Source organism: Apodemus sylvaticus, chromosome 2, assembly GCF_947179515.1.
Source record: "Apodemus sylvaticus chromosome 2, mApoSyl1.1, whole genome shotgun sequence".
In the NCBI taxonomy this organism is placed as follows: Eukaryota; Metazoa; Chordata; class Mammalia; order Rodentia; family Muridae; genus Apodemus; species Apodemus sylvaticus.
In genome coordinates, this window is record NC_067473.1 from 132,933,046 (window position 1) to 132,953,350 (window position 20,305).

Genomic DNA, 20,305 nt, shown 5'->3' on the forward strand with positions numbered 1-20,305 from the left:
TTTCTAGCCCCCCCCCACTCCCCGAAAGTCCCGTAAGCCCCCTTCTCTTCCCCTGTCCTCCCTCCCACCCCTTCCCAGTTCCCCGTTCTGGTTTTGCCAAATACTGTTTCACTGAGTCTTTCCAGAACCAGGGACCACTCCTGCTTTCTTCTTGTATCTCATTTGATGTGTGGATTATGTTTTGGGTATTCCAGTTTTCTAGGTTAATAACCACTTATTAGTGAGTGCATACCATGATTCACCTTTTGAGTCTGGGTTACCTCACTTAGTATGATGTTCTCTAGCTCCATCCATTTGCCTAAGAATTTCATGAATTCATTGTTTCTAATGGCTGAATAGTACTCCATTGTGTAGATATACCACATTTTTTGTATCCACTCTTCTGTTGAGGGATACCTGGGTTCTTTCCAGCATCTGGCAATTATAAATAGGGCTGCTATGAACATAGTAGAGCATGTATCCTTATTACATGGTGGGGAATCCTCTGGGTATATGCCCAGGAGTGGTATAGCAGGATCTTCTGGAAGTGAGGTGCCCAGTTTTCGGAGGAACCGCCAGACTGCTTTCCAGAGTGGTTGTACCAATTTGCAACCCCACCAGCAGTGGAGGAGTGTTCCTCTTTCTCCGCACCCTCTCCAACACCTGCTGTCTCCTGAATTTTTAATCTTAGCCATTCTGACTGGTGTAAGATGAAATCTTAGGGTTGTTTTGATTTGCATTTCCCTAATGACTAATGAAGTGGAGCATTTTTTAAGATGCTTCTCCGCCATCCGAAGTTCTTCAGGTGAGAATTCTTTGTTTAACTCTGTACCCCATTTTTTAATAGGGTTGTTCGGTTTTCTGGAGTCTAACTTCTTGAGTTCTTTATATATATTGGATATTAGCCCTCTATCTGATGTAGGATTGGTGAAGATCTTTTCCCAATTTGTTGGTTGCCGATCTGTCCTCTTGATGGTGTCCTTTGCCTTACAGAAACTCTGTAACCTTATGAGGTCCCATTTGTCAATTCTTGCTCTTAGAGCATACGCTATTGGTGTTCTGTTCAGAAACTTTCTCCCTGTACCGATGTCCTCAAGGGTCTTCCCCAGTTTCTTTTCTAATAGCTTCAGAGTGTCTGGCTTTATGTGGAGGTCCTTGATCCATTTGGATTTGAGCTTAGTACAAGGAGACAAGGATGGATCAATTCGCATTCTTCTGCATGCTGACCTCCAGTTGAACCAGCACCATTTGTTGAAAAGGCTATCTTTTTTCCATTGGATGTTTTCAGCCTCTTTGTCGAGGATCAAGTGGCCATAGGTGTGTGGGTTCATTTCTGGATCTTCAATCCTGTTCCATTGATCCTCCTGCCTGTCACTGTACCAATACCATGCAGTTTTTAACACTATTGCTCTGTAGTATTGCTTGAGGTCAGGGATACTGATTCCCCCAGATTTTCTTTTGTTGCTGAGAATAGTTTTAGCTATCCTGGGTTTTTTGTTGTTCCAGATGAATTTGATAATTGCTCTTTCTAACTCTGTGAAGAATTGAGTTGGGATTTTGATGGGTATTGCATTGAATCTGTATAGTGCTTTAGGCAAAATGGCCATTTTAACTATATTGATTCTACCGATCCATGAGCATGGGAGGTTTTCCCATTTTTTGAGGTCTTCTTCCATTTCCTTCTTCAGAGTCTTGAAGTTCTTGCCATACAGATCTTTCGCATGTTTGGTAAGAGTCACCCCAAGATACTTTATACTGTTTGTGGCTATTGTGAAGGGGGTCATTTCCCTAATTTCTTTCTCAGCCTGCTTATCCTTTGAGTATAGGAAGGCCACTGATTTGCTTGAGTTGATTTTGTAACCTGCCACTTTGCTGAAGTTGTTTATCAGCTGTAGGAGCTCTCTAGTGGAGTTCTTTGGGTCACTTAGGTAGACGATCATGTCGTCTGCAAATAATGATAGTTTGACTTCCTCCTTTCCAATTTGTATCCCTTTGACCTCCTTATGTTGTCGAATTGCCCGAGCTAGTACCTCAAGTACAATATTGAAAAGATAAGGAGAAAGGGGGCAGCCTTGTCTGGTCCCTGATTTCAGTGGGATTGCTTCAAGTTTCTCTCCGTTTAGTTTGATGCTGGCTACCGGTTTGCTGTATATTGCTTTTACTATGTTTAGGTATGGGCCTTGAATTCCTGTTCTCTCCAAGACTTTAAGCATGAAAGGATGCTGAATTTTGTCAAATGCTTTTTCAGCATCCAATGAAATGACCATGTGGTTTTGTTCTTTGAGTTTGTTTATGTAGTGGATTGTATTGATGGATTTCCGTATATTGAACCAACCCTGCATTCCCGGGATAAAGCCTACTTGATCATGGTGGATGATCGTTTTGATGTGTTCTTGGATTCGGTTGGCAAGAATTTTGTTGAGTATTTTTGCATCGATGTTCATAAGGGAAATTGGTCTGAAGTTCTCTTTCTTTGTTGGATCTTTGTGTGGCTTTGGTATCAGCGTAATTGTGGCTCCGTAGAAGGAATTGGGTAGTGTTCCTTCTGTTTCTATTTTGTGGAATAGTTTGAAGAGTATTGGTGTTAACTCTTCTTTGAAGGTCTGGTAGAATTCTGCACTGAAACCATCTGGTCCTGTGCTTTTTTTGGTTGGAAGACTTTCTATGACTCCTTCTATTTCTTTAGGCTTTATGGGACTGTTTAGATGGTCTAGTTGGTCCTGATTTAATTTTGGTATTTGGTATCTGTCAAGGAAATTGTCCATTTCCTCCAGATTCTACAGTTGTGTTGAGTACAGGCTCTTGTAGTAGGATCTGATGATTTTTTGGATTTCCTCAGTTTCCGTTGTTATGTCTCCCTTTTCATTTCTAAGTTTGTTAATTTGGATACTTTCTCTGTGCCCTTTGGTCAGTCTGGCTAAGGGTTTATCTATCTTGTTGATTTTCTCAAAGAACCAGCTCCTAGTTTTGTTGATTTTTTGTATGGTTCTCTTTGTTTCTACTTGATTGATTTCGGCCCTGAGTTTGATGATTTCCTGCCTTCTACTCCTCCTGGGTGAAATAGCTTCTTTTTGTTCTAGGGCTTTCAGGTGTGTCATTAAGTTGGTAATGTATGCTCTCTCCATTTTCTTTTTGGAGGCACTCAGGGCTATGAGTTTTCCTCTTAGCACTGCTTTCATTGTGTCCCATAGATTTGGGTATGTTGTGTTTTCATTTTCATTGTGTTCTAAAAAGTCTTTAATTTCTTTCTTTATTTCTTCCTTGACCAAGGTGTCATTGAGTAGAGTATTGTTCAATTTCCACGTGTATGTGGGTTTTCTGTTGTTTCTGTTGCTATTGAAGACCACTTTTATTCCATAGTGATCAGATAGGAGGCATGGGATTAGTTCTATCTTTTTATATTTGTTGAGGTCTGTCTTGTGACCAATTATATGGTCGATTTTGGAGAAGGTACCATGAGGTGCTGAAAAAAAGGTATATTCTTTTGTTTTAGGATAGAATGTTCTATATATATCAGTTAAATCTAATTGGTCCAAAGCTTCAATTAGTTTCATTGTGTCCTTGTTTAGTTTCTGTTTTCCTGATCGGTCCATTGAGGAAAGTGCAGTGTTGAAGTCACCCACAATTATTGTGTTAGGTGTAATGTGTGCTTTGAGTTTTAATAAAGTTTCTTTTATGAAAGAGGGTGCCCTTGCATTTGGAGCATAGATGTTCAGGATTGAGAGTTCTTCTTGTTGTATTTTTCCTTTGACCAGCAAGAAGTGTCCCTCAGAGTCTCTTTTGATGACTTTGGGTTGAAAGTCAATTTTATCTGATATTAAAATGGCTACTCCAGCTTGTTTCCTGAGACCATTTGCTTGTAAAATTGTCTTCCAGCCTTTTACTCTAAGGTAGTGTTTGTCTTTGACCCTGAGGTGTGTTTCCTGTAAGCAGCAAAATGTAGGGTCCTGTTTACGTATCCAGTCAGTTAGTCTGTGTCTTTTTATTGGGGCATTGAGTCCATTGATGTTAAGGGATATTAAGGAATAGTGATTGTTACTTCCTATCATTTTTGACGTTATTTTTTAAATTTGATTGCTTAACTTCTTTTGGGTTTGATGAAAGGTTACTATCTTGCTTTTTTCAGGGTGGAGTTTCCCTCCTTGTATTGGTGTTGTCCTCCTATTATCCTTTTTAGGGCTGGGTTTGTGGATAGATATTGGGTGAACTTGGTTTTGTCGTGAAATATCTTAGTTTCTCCATCTATGGTGATTGAGAGTTTTGCTGGATATAGTAGTTTTGGTTGGCATTTGTGTTCTCTTAGAGTCTGCATGAGATCTGCCCAGGACCTTCTAGCCTTCATAGTCTCAGGTGAAAAGTCTGCTGTGATTCTGATAGGTCTTCCTTTATATGTTACTTGGCCTTTTTCTCTTACTGCCTTTAGTATTCTTTCTTTGTTTAGAACATTTGGTGTTTTGATTATTATGTGACGGGAAGTATTTCTGTTCTGGTCCAGTCTGTTTGGAGTTCTGTAGGCTTCTTGTATATTCATGGGCATCTCTCTCTTTAGGTTAGGGAAGTTTTCTTCCATAATTTTATTGAAGATATTTGCTGGCCCTTTAAGTTGTAAATCTTCACTCTCATCTATGCCTATAATCCTTAGGTTTGGTCTTCTCATTGTGTCCTGGATTTCCTGGATATTTTGGGTTACAAGCTTTTTGCACTTTGCATTTTCTTTAACTGTTGAGTCCATGGTTTCTATGGAATCTTCAGCATCTGAGATTCTTTCTTCTATCTCTTGTATTCTGTTGTTGATATTTGCATCTCTGTCCCCTGATTTCTTCCCAAGGCTTTCTATCTCCAAAGTTGTCTCCCTTTGAGTTTTCTTAGTTGTTTCTACTTCTGATTTTAGATCCTGGATGGTTTTGCTTAGCTCCTTCCCTTGCATGTTTGTGTTTTCCTGTAATTCTTTAAGAGATTTTTGTGTTTCCTCTTTCATGAGCTCAGCCTGTTGACCAAAGTTCTCCTGTATTTCTTTAAGAGATTTTTGTGTTTCGTCTTTCATGACCTCAGCCTGTTGAGCAAAGTTCTCCTGTATTTCTTTAAGTGTTTTTTGCATTTCCTCCTTGTTGGCTTTTGTATTTTCCTGGATTTCTTTCAATGATTTTTGTGTTTCCCTTGCAAGGGCTTCTAACTTTTGATCCATTTTCTCCTCAATGTCCTTCATGTGTTCCTGTACCAGCATCATGACCAGTGATTTTAAATCCAAATCTTGTTTTACTGGTGTGATGGGGTATCCAGGACTTGCTGGTAGAGGAGAATTTGGTTCAGATGTTGCCATATTGCCTTGATTTCTGTTAGTGACGTTTCTGCGTTTGCCTTTTGCCATCTAGCTCTCACTGGTGTTACTTGGTCTTGTCAGTGCTGGACTCACCAGTGCAAGCTGCCCCTTCCCCGTTGGCCTCTGGTGCACAGCTTACACTCTGCACTGCCTATAGACAGGGTGCTGTTGTCCAGGCTGTTCAGATCCCGAACCAGGCACCTGAAGGCTCCCGCTGGGGCCTGCAGGATTTATTGGAGCACACCGACTTCTCCCAGCTGGCCGCCCGGAAGCCCCCACTAGCCTCTTGAGGGACCTGGAGATGTGGCGGCCACCCAGGCTGATCTGAAGCGGAGAGAGTTGAGCTGGGGGCTTCTGCCTGAGGCCTTGCCCCAGATTGTGTCTGTGGACCAGGTGGAACCCGTGTGCACCCCCAGGGAGCTCCGAAGGTGAATGTTGCTGTGACCTCCCCTGTGCTCCGCTCACTCCGCTGGGCAGCCGATTTCCCCAACCGGGCTGGCGCACACTAGGTTAGCCTTGTCGCCTGGGCCCTGAGTCCAGGCAAACGCCTGGGAGGCCAAGGTCCGAGCAAAGTTCCCCTAGGGCTATGTCTGTTATTTGGGTCCGCCAGGTGACCCGGATGGCGGGCGTGCGCGTCCGCGCTCCGCGAAAGCACCGGGAGAGTCTGTTGTGCTAATAACCTCCTGGGCTGGTTGACACACAGATGGCCCACCAAGCCGCCCAGTTCTTGGGGTCAGTCCTGTGCCTTTTGGGGCCTAGACCCCCGTTTTGTTAGCCTCAGGCTACGCTTGTTAGCAGTCTCTGCCCTCCCGAGCACTCTGGCTCCTGTAGGCAAAATGGCGGCGCGTGCACCGGCCGGGGCAAAAAAAAAAAAAACTCCTGGCTGGGTTGGCGCCCCGATGGCCACTCGAACAGCCCAGGGCCTGGGTGCAGGCCAACGCCCGTCTGGCTCAGACCCCTGCGGTGTTGTGCCTAGGATTATGTTTGTGTACCTCAGTCTGACCGATCTCTGGAGCCCGGGATCAAGATGGCGGTGAGTCTCTCCTGACTGGCGGGCAGCCGAGTTCTGAAGTGGCTTCCGTGCAGCGAAAGGCTCCGCAGAACCGCAGTTGCTTGCCGCCCGGCTGGTCAGCGAAGGTCAGTGGTCGTGGGCGCAGGGCCTAACTGGACCCTGTGTCGCCTTGGTTCCACCGCTGATGGCCCTTCAGCTGGAGCAGCCACCGTATATCCACTTTTAACATCCACTTAATGCACAGCATTGATGAATTGCTAGCTAAAACAAGATTCCCTACATTTTAATCAATCTATAGCATATATAAACACACACATATATGTGTATATATATATATATCTATATAATAAATTATTGTAATTAGATGTAAAGAATTGAAAGCAGATGAGCACGTATATGGATACCTGCTTTTCTTTGATGGATTTTTAAGGTTTTAAGGAACTAAAAGGTACATATAAAGGGCTTTTCTAGTTGTTAACAACAGCAACAAAAAGCAAACCCTATACTTAAATAAATAGTTTTAAAATTGCAATATTTTTATGACAAGGATGCTAACATAGCTCTGTTAGTGTGGGGAAGATAGACAGCAGGTCTCAAACTTTAATATGCATGAAATTCTGCTCGGATCTATAATACTCTTTTTCTGGTATTTTGATGTTAAAGAAATTAGAAATATTCTTTTTGCAAATTTTGTAAAAAGTAATATTCCTTTTCAAAAACCATGCTAACAAAAAACCCTCATATTTTTATTAAATTAATTTTTCTTTATAACTTTGCCTTATGAACAGATTCTAAAATAGAGGTTATAACATCTTGGTTTATCAGTATGTATTATTAACTTATATTCTCAGCCAGCCTCCAGTTCTATAGTAGAAAATTCTCAGACTAAAACATCCTTAGTCTGTAATTAACAGTTTCCCTGTCTTTTTCTTTGCAGAAGTCAGCACAAGGAATGTCTGCATAGCACTGAGTGATAGTGCTGTAGCCTGTTTCAAAGCCTCCTGTGACCTCCTGCTGTCTGGGAGCATTTAAAGCTCACTAGCTCAGTCCACAGGGCTTGCCCTTACTGGGCCTGTCTCAGTTCATAGAACACATCGAACCCAGCTACAGAATATTAGCATGCTAACTGGCATCTTAGAGGAAAAACACCAGTCAGAACCTGGGCATCAGACGTGCGCTACTCGAGTTCCCACACAGATCCAGCTGAAGATTCAGCTTGCCCATCAAGACAATTTCATTTCTCAAATGAAATATAGCTGGGAGATTTATTAGAGTGACAGTATGATAAATGAGTTGTCTGTCATCTTTATATCCTTACTCTTATGGCAGCTGAATGCTGTCTCTCATTTCTTCAGATGGAATTCAGATGTAAAAGAAAGAAGAAATGAGGTGAGCCTACAGAAGGGAGAGAGGGAGCAGGGCTGGCCAAGGGGAAAGTAGGAGGAGATGGGGTGGGGAGGGAGATAGAGATGGAGATGTGTGGGCGATCAGGTTTGTTACCTCTGGTTGGAAGCAGGAAATTTCTAGAAATGTAATTCCTGGAGGCCAAAATGTGCTTACTTCTGACTTGACTAATTTTAGTCAAACTTTCATTTGTTCGCTTCCCTGTGGTCTCATCAAGATATGATTTATGTGAGTCTGTACATGAGTGCTGGGTGTTAGCCCCCTTCTCACTAACCATCGCTCTTTTCTCTTGACGAAAATAATGACTCCTTTAAAACAAAGAATTTCAAGCAGTGCTTGCACACTGAGTTTTTTTCCTATGCTTGTACAAAATAAATACATAATGTTTTACATACCATTTGAATTTTTCTCTGAGCCATTACTATATGTTGTCATTTGGAATATATAAGGTAATTTGGTAAATGAATTACAACTCCTCTGGGCTGGGGAGATGGTACAATGGGAAAAGGCACCTAGTGTCAAATGGAACGCTCTGAGTTTGATCCCTGGGTTCCACATAGTGGAAGAAACATACCTACTTCTGAAGGTTGTTCTCTGACCACGTACACCCTGTGGCATATGTTCACCTGTAGCAGGAAATATTTTAAAAGGCACTGTCCCGCCAGCTACTCTGACCCCAGCGGTCTAGCTGCTTCCATGGCTAGCCCGATCCAGCGACCTCCTGTCTCGCAGTTCTCTTGCTGTAGATTGTAACCCAGTAAAATCAAAACTCTAGAGGCTTGTGATGTATCAGTCATATTTATATTAGGAAATTCTCAACCCATAAAGTACCTATACAATGAACTCAAAAGTCAATCGATAACATAAGCTATACCCTTAGATGGGGCAAACACATCCTACTATTATTTACTCATCTCTCTAAGAAATCCCTAATACTTACAGCTCCTAAGACTGTGTGGTTTTGGCTTCTCTTCCTCACACATAGGTTCCATCCTCTCCTTTCCTTCTTCGCTCCTCTCTGTCTCTCTGTCCTCCTCATCTCTAAAATTCTCAGCCCGCCTTCTTTTTCCACTGCCCAATCACAGGCTCCCATCTTATCTTGTACCTGCCCTCACCTGCATAGAGACAGCAATTCACCAGATATGCAGATACATATTCATGCATGCATCCAAGATAGAGAAAATATAATAACTTTTAAAACTATAACTTACCTATCTAAACTGAGAAAAGATGGTCAATTGTCACTTTCTTGTTTGAGATCTACTTCCATTCTAGTCTCCAAGATTATTTTATTGTTACTCTACCACTATGCTATCGGCATCATATTTAATTGCATGAATAAATTGTTAATAATAATTATTATTTATTGGTGGTTTTCTCTTGGCTCATTGTTTTCCATGGCTCTTGGGTTTGCTTTTCTAGGTATCAGTTAAGGTATCATTTCGTTTTATTGGTTCACAACATCCGTTTCCATGTGGCATAAGGAAGCAGTGTCATGTGGCTTCTGTAAAATGAGTTTTACAGAGAACCATTAAATACGTTTTTATTCGTGAACATATCTTTAAACAATGAAATTTGCAAGTGTAAGAAATAAATCACTTTCCTTTTCTTCACTCTTGGCTGCTTCAGCCTACTTCATAGCCACCCTCCAAAGAAGCAGAAACCTAGAAATCCTCAAACTGCTCCCTTTAAAGTATTTGAAATACATTCAGCACCATAGTAGACTCCCTTCCATACCATCAGTCACTGATTTAGGTTTTTTTTTAAAATTATTTTCTGACATAAAATAAAACTGATACACCTTGAACAATTTTTAAACCAAATTTGTGTTTCTGTATCTTGAAATTACAAAATAATATATGTTAATTTTACAAGTCACCATTGAATAATTACATACTTCCACACATTGCAATTACATACCTATGAAAAAGGCATACAGTTCTGATGGTGATGACAAAGGCCTCACCCCTGGAGGTCATCAGTCTGATTTCTCCAGGTGGATGAGCAAAGCACGGTTCTTTCTTTACAATAAAAATATTTATTTACTGGTCACTTATATTATCTTAATATATGTTTTCTTTTGATTACTTTAACCTATTTAATATTAAATTTCTGTTTGTCATTATATAATTTCTCTTTCTGAGACTGTATTTTAGTTGCAACATTTCTAGTTTCCCTTTCCTCACTCCAAACCCTCCCATATATTCTTCTCTGCTATAATTCAAATTTATTACTTCTTTTTTCAGCAATTTTCAGTGTCTTCACATATGGATATGCATATATTCATAAATATAACCTGTTGAGTCCATATAATGCTATTTATATGTATGCTTCCAGGGCTGATTACTGGGCACTGGACAACCAATTGGAATGCTCTTTTCTGGGGCATACCAATTGTTTGTCCACCCCCGCTTTCCTCTCTCCACCCCTGCTTTCCTCAGTTGCCAGTAGTCATTTGTGTAGGATTGTGGCTTCCTAAGCATTTCCCCATCTGGTTTGGCATATCCATTGAAGCTGTCCTTGTGCAGCTCATGTTTGGAGGACCATATTGGTAAGATATTTTGGGTATAGCTTCTGATATTACTAGAAGACACAATCTCACCGTGAAGACCCCAATTTCAGCTCTCGGTTTGTCAATGGAAGGAGCTAAGCTTTAGGTGTGGAAGTATTTTGTGGCTGTATTCAGCGGGACTGGAGTCCACAGCTCTGTGTATTGTTTGGTTGTCATTTTCTGTAGTGGTCTCCATCTGTTGCAAAGAGAAATGTTTTTGATAAGGTGAAAAGTTAACTTTTCTGTGGACAAACATTTACAGATTGATTTCAGGGATTATGCTGGTTTCATAAATCATTGACTGTAGATTCTTCTCCAATAAAATGACTTTACTAACCCTGTGTAGTTACCTATGTTTTTAGTACCAAGCATTTTTTTTTCTTCTTGTTGAGTAGCTCTTAAGACTAATTAGAGAGCTATTGTTACTGCCAAGGTGTATGTGTGCCACTTCTAAATCCTTAGGGCTGTCATGTGGTGGTGCTGGCTGTGTCCTAGCTGGTTAGGAGTGTTGTGTGAATTCTTCCTTTGGAAACTTGTATGCTGCTTTCTAGTACTATAAAAGTCCTTAAGGAGGGAGCATTCAGGTCAGTCACAGCTCAAGGGCATCTAATGCCTGCATGGTGTCTTCAGCAATAGGGACTAAATGTCTACCTCTAGGGGATAACAAAGGGAATTAGCAATAGGCTTTATGTTTTGGGGTTCTCTTAGACATCCCTGGCTAACAAGTCAAAGAGTACTTCTCATGTCTGGTATTAAAGTCTTTGTTAGGTGGTCTTTGGTTTTTGAAGAAATGATGCCTACCCAAATGAGAATAGTTGATTAAAACTGCATATGTGTGTTTGTACACAGAATCACATGCATTATAGGGTTTTTTTTTTTGAAGAAAGGGAGTTAATAGTACCTTTTCCAACCACCCATGTTGATACTTTAGCTACCTACCTCCATTCCTTGTATTTGCCTCCCTCCTATTTCCCAAGGAGCCTCCCTTTTCTTTATTTCACTTTACATATTACTATATCCAGCTCTCCCTCTTTATCCTCATTCAACTTTTTCTGCATATATCACCCTACCCTTTGTTTATATAGTGAATCATAGTTGACTGTCTTTTCTGTTAATTGGATTATTGATGCAATGCTGAAGTTCTTCACTTTTCTATATATACCTAGATGATATCTGTGACTTTTAATTTTATTAAATAGGTGAAATTTAATATCATAACTCAGAGTTAAGCACTTCGAGTTCTCTGAATTTTATCTCAACACCATCTCCAATTTTTTTTTTGTTGATGCATTTTCTATTTTCAAACATAAGCTTCCTTCACCCTTTGGAGTATAGCCCCAACTCCCCGACTCACATTTTTTTGACCATGGTTGCTTGAGATAAAGGTGTGTGTGTGTGTGTGTGTGTGTGTGTGTGTGTGTGTGTTGCTGTTGATTTGCTTTTTATTTTATTTTCAAATGTTTATGCTGTAAAATACTTTCGTGATTCTATAGTTACATTTATAGATAAATAATCAGTAAATGGCAAGATATTTGCAAGGCATGAGCAAGTTTTATTCCACTTTACAGCATGGTAATCAGGTAGGTCATACTTCTAATTGTTGACTTTTGTTATTCTTTATTATTTTATTTATATAAGTACACTGTAGCTGTCTTCAGACACACCAGAAGAGGGTATCAGATCCCATTACACACAGCTGTGAGATGCCATGTGTTTGCTGGGAATTGAACCCAGGACCTCTGGAAAAGCAGCTCGTGCTCTTAACCGTGAAGCCATCACTCCAGCCCTACTTTCACTATAAGAAAAGACTAAAAATCACAATTGTTGTTGCCAAAACATTGTCTCTCTGGGTGACATATTAGGTATACTTGTGGAATGTATATGGTTTTGTCCTTTACAGATACATCACCTTTTAAGGTTTTGGCAAGTAATTAGTTCCCACGGAACACAGAAGAATAGGAGATCTTTTTATTGGATATATTCTTTATTTACATTTCAAATGTTGTCCCCTGTCCTGGTCCCCCTTTCCCCGAAAATCCCATAAGCCATCTCTTGTCCCCCTGTTCCCCAATCCACCCTCTCCTGCTTCCCTGTCCTGGTATTCCTTACACCGTGGCATCGAGTCTTTCAGAGACCACAGGCCTCTCCTCCATTTGGTGTCTAACACGGGAATCCTCTGCTGCCTATGTGCCTGGAGCCATGGGTAACTCCATGTATACTCTTTGGTTGATGGTTTTATCCCTGGGAGCTCTGGGAGTACTGGGTGACTCATATTGTTGTTCCTCCTGAGGCACTGCAATCCCCTTTAGCAAATTGGGTCCTTTCTCTAGCTCCTCCATTGGGGACCCTGTATTAAGTTCAATGGCTGGCTGAGAGTGTCCCCCTCTGTATTTCTCATGCACTAGCAGAGCCTCCCAGGTGACAGCTGTATCTGACTCCAATCAGCAAGCACTTGTGGGCATTTATAATAGTGTCTGGATTTTGTAACTGTATATGGTATGGATTCCTAGGTGGGGTAGTCACTGGATGGTCTTTCTCCCAGACTCTGCTCCACCCTTTGTCTCTGTATCTTCTTCTGTGGGCATTTTGTTCCGTCTTCTACGAAGGGCAAAAGTATCCATACTTTGTTTTTTCTCCTTCTTGAGCATCATTTGATATGTGAAATGTGGCTCAGGTATTCCAAGCTTCCGGGTTAATATCCACTTATCAGTGAGTGCATACCATGTGTGTTCTTTTGTGATTGGGCTACCTCATTCAGGATGGTATTTTCCAGTTCCATCCATTTGTTCAAGAATTTCGTGCATTCATTGTTTTTAATGGCTGTGTAGTATTCCATTGTGTAAATGTACCACATTGTATTGTGTATTGTATTCTGTATCCATTCCTCCATTGAGGGACATCTGGGTTCTTTCCAGCTTCTGGCTATTATAAACAGAACTGCTTCTTGAGTTCTTTATATATATTGGATATTAGCCCTCTATCTGATGTAGGATTGGTGAAGATCTTTTCCCAATTTGTTGGTTGCCGATTTGTCCTCTTGATGGTGTCCTTTGCCTTACAGAAACTTTGTAATTTTATGAGGTCCCATTTGTCAATTCTTGCTCTTAGAGCATATGCTATTGGTGTTCTGTTCAGAAACTTTCTCCCTGTACCGATGTCCTCAAGGGTCTTCCCCAATTTCTTTTCTATTAGCTTCAGAGTGTCTGGCTTTATGTGGAGGTCCTTGATCCATTTGGATTTGAGCTTAGTACAAGGAGACAAGGATGGATCAATTCGCATTCTTCTGCATGCTGCCCTCCAGTTGAACCAGCACCATTTGTTGAAAAGGCTATCTTTTTTCCATTGGATGTTTTCAGCCTCTTTGTCGAGGATCAAGTGGCCATAGGTGTGTGGGTTCATTTCTGGATCTTCAATCCTGTTCCATTGATCCTCCTGCCTGTCACTGTACCAATACCATGCAGTTTTTAACACTATTGCTCTGTAGTATTGCTTGAGGTCAGGGATACTGATTCCCCCAGATTTTCTTTTGTTGCTGAGAATAGTTTTAGCTATCCTGGGTTTTTTGTTGTTCCAGATGAATTTGATAATTGCTCTTTCTAACTCTGTGAAGAATTGAGTTGGGATTTTGATTGGTATTGCATTGAATCTGTATAGTGCTTTAGGCAAAATGACAACCCTATTAAAAAATGGGGTACAGAGTTAAACAAAGAATTCTCACCTGAAGAACTTCAGATGGCAGAGAAACATCTTAAAAAATGCTCAACTTCATGAGTCATTAGGGAAATGCAAATCAAAACAACCCTAAGATTTCATCTTACACCAGTCAGAATGGCTAAGATAAAAAATTCAGGAGACAGCAGGTGTTGGAGAGGGTGTGGAGAAAGAGGAACACTCCTCCACTGCTGGTAGGGTTGCAAATTGGTACAACCACTCTGGAAATCAGTCTGGCGGTTCCTCTGAAAACTGGGTACCTTACTTCCAGAAGATCCTGCTATACCACTCCTGGGCATATACCCAGAAGACTCCCCACCATGTAATAAGGATACATGTTCTACTATGTTCATAGCAGCCCTATTTGTAATTGCCAGATGCTGGAAAGAACCCAGGTATCCCTCAACAGAAGAGTGGATGCAAAAAATGTGGTATATCTACACAATGGAGTACTATTCAGCCATTAGAAACAATGAATTCATGAAATTCTTAGGCAAATGGATGGAGCTAGAGAATATCATACTAAGTGAGGTAACCCAGACTCAAAAGGTGAATCATGGTATGCACTCACTAATAAGCGGATATTAACCTAGAAAACTGGAATACCCAAAACATAATCCACACATCAAATGAGGTACAAGAAGAAAGGAGGAGTGGCCCCTGGTTCTGGAAAGACTCAGTGAAACAGTATTCAGCAAAACCAGAACGGGGAAGTGGGAAGGGGTGGGTGGGAGGACAGGGGAAGAGAAGGGGGTTTGCGGGACTTTCGGGGAGTGGGGGGGCTAGAAAAGGGGAAATCATTTGAAATGTAAATAAATTATATCGAATAAAAAAAATTATTAAAATAAAAAAACAAAAAAAAAAAAACAAAAAAAAAACAGAACTGCTATGAACATTAACATACAGTTTCAACATGCCTGAAAATTAAAACATTTTAGTTATACATTTATATAATTTTAAATTATTTCCTAACCTATATAATTAAATTGTTTTTGAGCTCAATGAAGAAAGTAACCTAAGTTGAAAACACCTTTAGACTGACTTCTTTATCCCATTGTCTGGTTTCTTAATGCCTGGCTTTCTTTGTTTCTTTGATTCTTTCTTTGTTACTTTCTTTATTTCTTTCTTTGTTTCTCTCTTTGTTTGTTTCTTTGTTTTTTTCTCTCTTTCTCTCTTCCTACCTACCAAACTATCTACCTGACTATCTAGCTATCTAATTATCCATTATCTATCTATCTATCTATCTATCTATCTATCTATCTATCTATCATCTATCTATCTATCATCTATCTATTTACTTATCTATCTATCATTTATCTATCTATAATTTGAATGTATATACTGACGTATGTCTATTTGGGGTTTATGTACATAAGTAAAGCTTCCTGTGGAGACCATAAAAGGGCATTCAATTCCATGGAGGTGAAGTTGCAATGCAAAGAGGTGAGAAAGCCAGGGATGCTGGGAGCAGAACTCAGATCCTCTGCAGGAGCAGTACCTACTTCTAACCACTAGGGCCCCACTTCAGCCCTAAAGTCTATTTTGACAAATTTCTTTCTTTTTTTTCAATATTCTTTATTTACATTCCAAAAGCTTTCCCCTTCCCCAGTTCCTCCCTCCCCATATGTCCCATAAGTCCTCTTTTCTCCATCCATTCTCCTATCTTTCCTCCTCCCTTTTCTCTGTCCTGGTACTCCCCTACAATGCTGGATCAATGCAGGATTAGGGCCCTCTTCTTCCTTCTTCATGGGAATCATTTGATATGCTAATTGTATCTTCAGTATTCAGAGTTTCAGGGCTAATTAATATCCACTTATCAATGATTGCATTCCATGTGTATTCTTTTGGGATTGCGTTACCTTGCTTAGGATGATATTTTCCAGTTCCAACCATTTGCCTAAAAAATTCATGAATTCATTGTTTTTAATTGCTGAATAGTACTCCATTGTGTAAATATACCACATTTTCTGTATCCATTCCTCCATTGAGGGACATCTGGGTTCTTTCTAGCTTCTGGCTATTATAAATAAGGCTGCTATGAACATAATGGAGCATGTGTCCTTATTGCATGCTGGGGAATCCTCTGGTTATATGTCCAGGAGAGGTATAGCAGGGTCCACCGGAAGTGTCATGCCCAGTTTTCTTAGGAACCGCCAGACTGATTTCCATAGTAGTGGTACCATCTTACAATCCCACCAGCAGTGAAGGAGTGTTCTTCTTCCTCCACATCCTTGCCAACACCTGCTGTCTCCTGAGTTTTTAACCTTAGCCATTCTGACTGGTGTGAGGTAAAATCTCAGTGTTGTTTTGATTTGCATTTCCCTAATGACTAATGATGTTGAGCATTTCTTAAGGTGCTTCTCTGCCATCTGAATTTCTTCTTTGTTTAAGGGGAAAAGTTCCTGAACAGAACACCAATAGCTTATGCTCTCAGATCAAGAATTGACAAATGGGATCTCATAAAATTACAAAGTTTCTGTAAGCAAAGGACACTTTCAGAAGGACAAAATGGCAACCAACAAATTGGGAAAAGATCTTAACCAACCCTACATCTGATTGAGGGCTAATGTCCAATATATAGAAAGAACTCAAGAAGTTAGACCCCAAGACAAATTTCTTAAAAAAAAAAAAAAAAGATTAGGGAAAGCCATCAAAGTCCTAGTGGCTGAGAACAAAGCCACCCAAAGAAGTCCAGCAAGGGAGAACTCAAGACAAAACTTCCAAGAACAGCCTGTTTCTGGAGTCATGCCTGCAGCTGTGGTTTCTTGGCTCTGCCTAACCTCTTGGACCTTGATAGATTCAGTAAAGTGAGATGAACTTGCCATGACCACATATTTAATGATGTCTTTTTGCATTTGGTATCCAGTTGTGACTGTGTGATGACTCTTCTTGGCTGTCATCTTGAAAATAGGAACCTTAACTGAGGGGTTGTCTCAATTTGCTTCTGGACAGATTTGTGCTAGAGGGTGGAAGGCATTGTCTTGATTGATAGTTGATGAGGGAAGACCCAGTGCATTGTGGGTAGTGCTACCTCTGGGCAAACAGTTGAACCTGAGATAAGGAAGTCAGCAAGCAACATTCCTTTCTGGCTTCTGCTTTGGTTCCTACTGTGACTTCCTTCCATGATGGACTGTAACCTGTAATAAACCATTTTTTCCTCAAAAATAAAAAGTAAAATAATTCAATTCTGGCTTTAGCCTTGGGGCAATAAGTTCATTCTATTCATAATGCTAAATATATTTCATGAACAAACGACTTGAAATTGTAGCCTAAGTTGTCATTAAAAGCCTAGCAGTAGAGTGTTTTTACATTATTTCTCATTTCAAAATCTTTCTTTTAATTTAATTAAATTTTCACTTTATATCCTGATAGCAGTTCCCTTCCTACATTCTTCCCAGTTCAGCCCTTACAAAACCATGCCCCCACCACTCCTCCCTTTCTCCTCAGAGAAGGGGAAGCCACCTTTGGTACCATCCCACCCTGGATGGAGGCCCATTCTCACAAGCTGAGAGACAACCAGGCAGTCCTGGGGAAGGGGATCCAATGAGAGGCACAGAGTCAGAGGCAGCACACACCCCAGCACACACACACACACACACACACACACACAAACACACACACACACACACACACACACACACACACACACACATGAAGTTCAAGCTACAAACGTCTGCAAATGTATTGGAGGATTAGGCCCAGACTGTGCATGCTCTTTGGTTGTGGTTCAATCTCTGTGAGCCTACAGTTGACTCTGTAGGTCTTCTTATGGTGTCCTTGACCTCTCTAGCATGCTCAATTCTTTCTCCCACTCTTCCACAAGACTCAAGAAATTAGACATCAACAAATCAAGTAACTCAAATGAAAAATAGAATACAAATTGAACATAGAATTCTCAAGAGAGGAATCTAGAATAGCCAAGAAACTCTTAAATAAATGTTCATTGTTCTTAGTCATTAGGGAAATGCATATCAAAACAACTCTGAGATTTCATCTTACACCTGTCAGAATGGCTAAGATCAAAAACTCAAGTGACAGTACATGCTGGTAAGGTTGTGGAGCAAGGGGAACACTCCTCCATTGCTTGTGGGAATGCAAATTTGTACAACGACTTTGGAACTCAGTTTGTCAGTTTCTTAGAAAATTAGAAATAGTTTTACACCAGGACTCAGCTACACCACTCCTGGGAATATCCAAAAGATGCCCCACTATATCACAGGGATACTTGCTGAACTAGATGCATAGCAGCTTTATTTCTAATAGCCAGAAACTGGCAACAGCCTAGATGTACCTCAACAGAAGAATGATAAAGAAAATATGGTATATTTACACAACAGAGTACTATTCCACTATTAAAAACAAAGAGATCATGAATTTGCAGGCACATAGGTGGAACTGGAGAATAGCACTCTGAATGAGTTAACCGAGACCCAGAAAGACACTTTGGAATGTACTCACTTACAAGTGGACATTAGCCAAAAAATGCAGGATAACCACATCTATAGTCTACAATCTATAGACTCAAAGAAACTGGGTAATAAGGAGGTCCCCAAGGGAGGATGTGAGGATCCCACTCAGAAAGGGAAATAAAGTAGTCATAAGAGGTGGATGGAGAGAGGGAACTGGGTGGAAGAGGGAGTGATGAGGGAATGGGGTTGTTGATGAGGTGTGGGTAGAGGGAGTAGGAGAGGGGCTGAAAGTGAGAAATGGAAATGGGGGAGGCATCTCTGGGACTAACTAGAGGCCTGGGACTGTGGAGGCTATGGGAAATGTATGGGGGTGTTCCTAGCTGAGATTCCTACCAGTGGGAAATTTGGAGCCTGAAGAAGCCACCTCCTGTAGCCAGACAGGACTTGAAGTAGAGAAAGGAGTACATCCACCTACTCACAAAACCTTCAACCCAAGATTTGACCTGCCTACAGGATACACAGGTTTAAAGATGGAGCTGAACCTGAGGTAACAGTAAACCAATGGCTGCCCCAACTTGAGACCCATCCCATGTGAGAAAGCCAGCTATGAATGATACTCTGATCTGCTATGCTTTCAGAACGGAGCCTAGCAGAACTGTCTCCTGAAAAGCTTTATCCAGAGCTGATGGAAACAGATGCAGAGACCCACATCCAAACATCACATGAAGCTTGGGAAATCTTGTGCGAAATCACTTTCTAAATAAGTGACTCCTAAAAACAGCATGCTACTGGATAGAAGAGGGGATAATGTAATTATTCACCCCATCTTGGGTCACAATTTGCATGATTTCTTTTTAAAAATCCTTGGCAAATAAAACATTTTATTTGACAAATAAAATAGTTTATGGATTGGCATTAAGGTGCAAACTTTTTATTTGCAATCAAATCGCATCCTTGCTACACATAGGTAGTTAAACTCCAAGAGCAAAACACGAGAAAGGCATGACCTAGAAGACATCTCTATTCTTAGAGTCTGGATAAACAGAATCAAATCAAATCAAATCAAGCTCTTCGCCTGCACATATATGTGATACACTTATGCCAGGAGGAACAAATTCATACTTGCCCAACCAGGAGTATTACCAAAGTCTGGAGTGAAATTTCCACACACAAACTGCACACTGCACTGATACTTTGTAACATCCATCAGTATTATTTGAACAAGGCACTTTGCCTGTATCACATACTGCTTTCCCAGTGATCCCACTGTTCATTATTAGAATGCAGCTGCTTCCGTTGGCTTCTTGCCATCAGTGTGACTTGTATCTGTGTTTGGTTAAGATGAACATAGCCTTGGAAGGAGTCTCTGTAGCTCTGTTCCACCAGTGACAAAAAGTGATGAATTTTATAGCAGGAGACAAGTTTTTTGTTTTTTGTTTGGTTAGTGTGTGTGTGTGTGTGTGTGTGTGTCTTTGAGATTTTTCAGAGAAAACAATGAAGTCCCTCTGCTTCTAAGACACTAAAACTGTTCTGTAGTTTCAACCAGTGCTGGATACCGAGACATGGTAAATTTTCTCAAGCTTATACTTCTAATTGCATGGAATGTTGAAAATAGTCACCATCATGTTTGTTGTCTACATTTTAGTTCTCTTTTTTTAATTAATTATTTTATTTACTTACATCCCAATACTGTCCCCTGGTTTTCCCTCAGAGAGTTCTTACCCAATCCCCATCCTGTTTGCCTCTGAGAGGGTGCCCCCTCCCCAAATATACCCCAACTATGGGGAATCAAGTCTCTAGAGGATTAGGCACATCCTCTCCTCCATTGAGGCAGCCAAGGCAGCCCTTATCTACATATTTGCTGGGGGCCTCAGACCAACCCCTGTATGTTCTTCCTTAGATGACATCATTGGGAAATT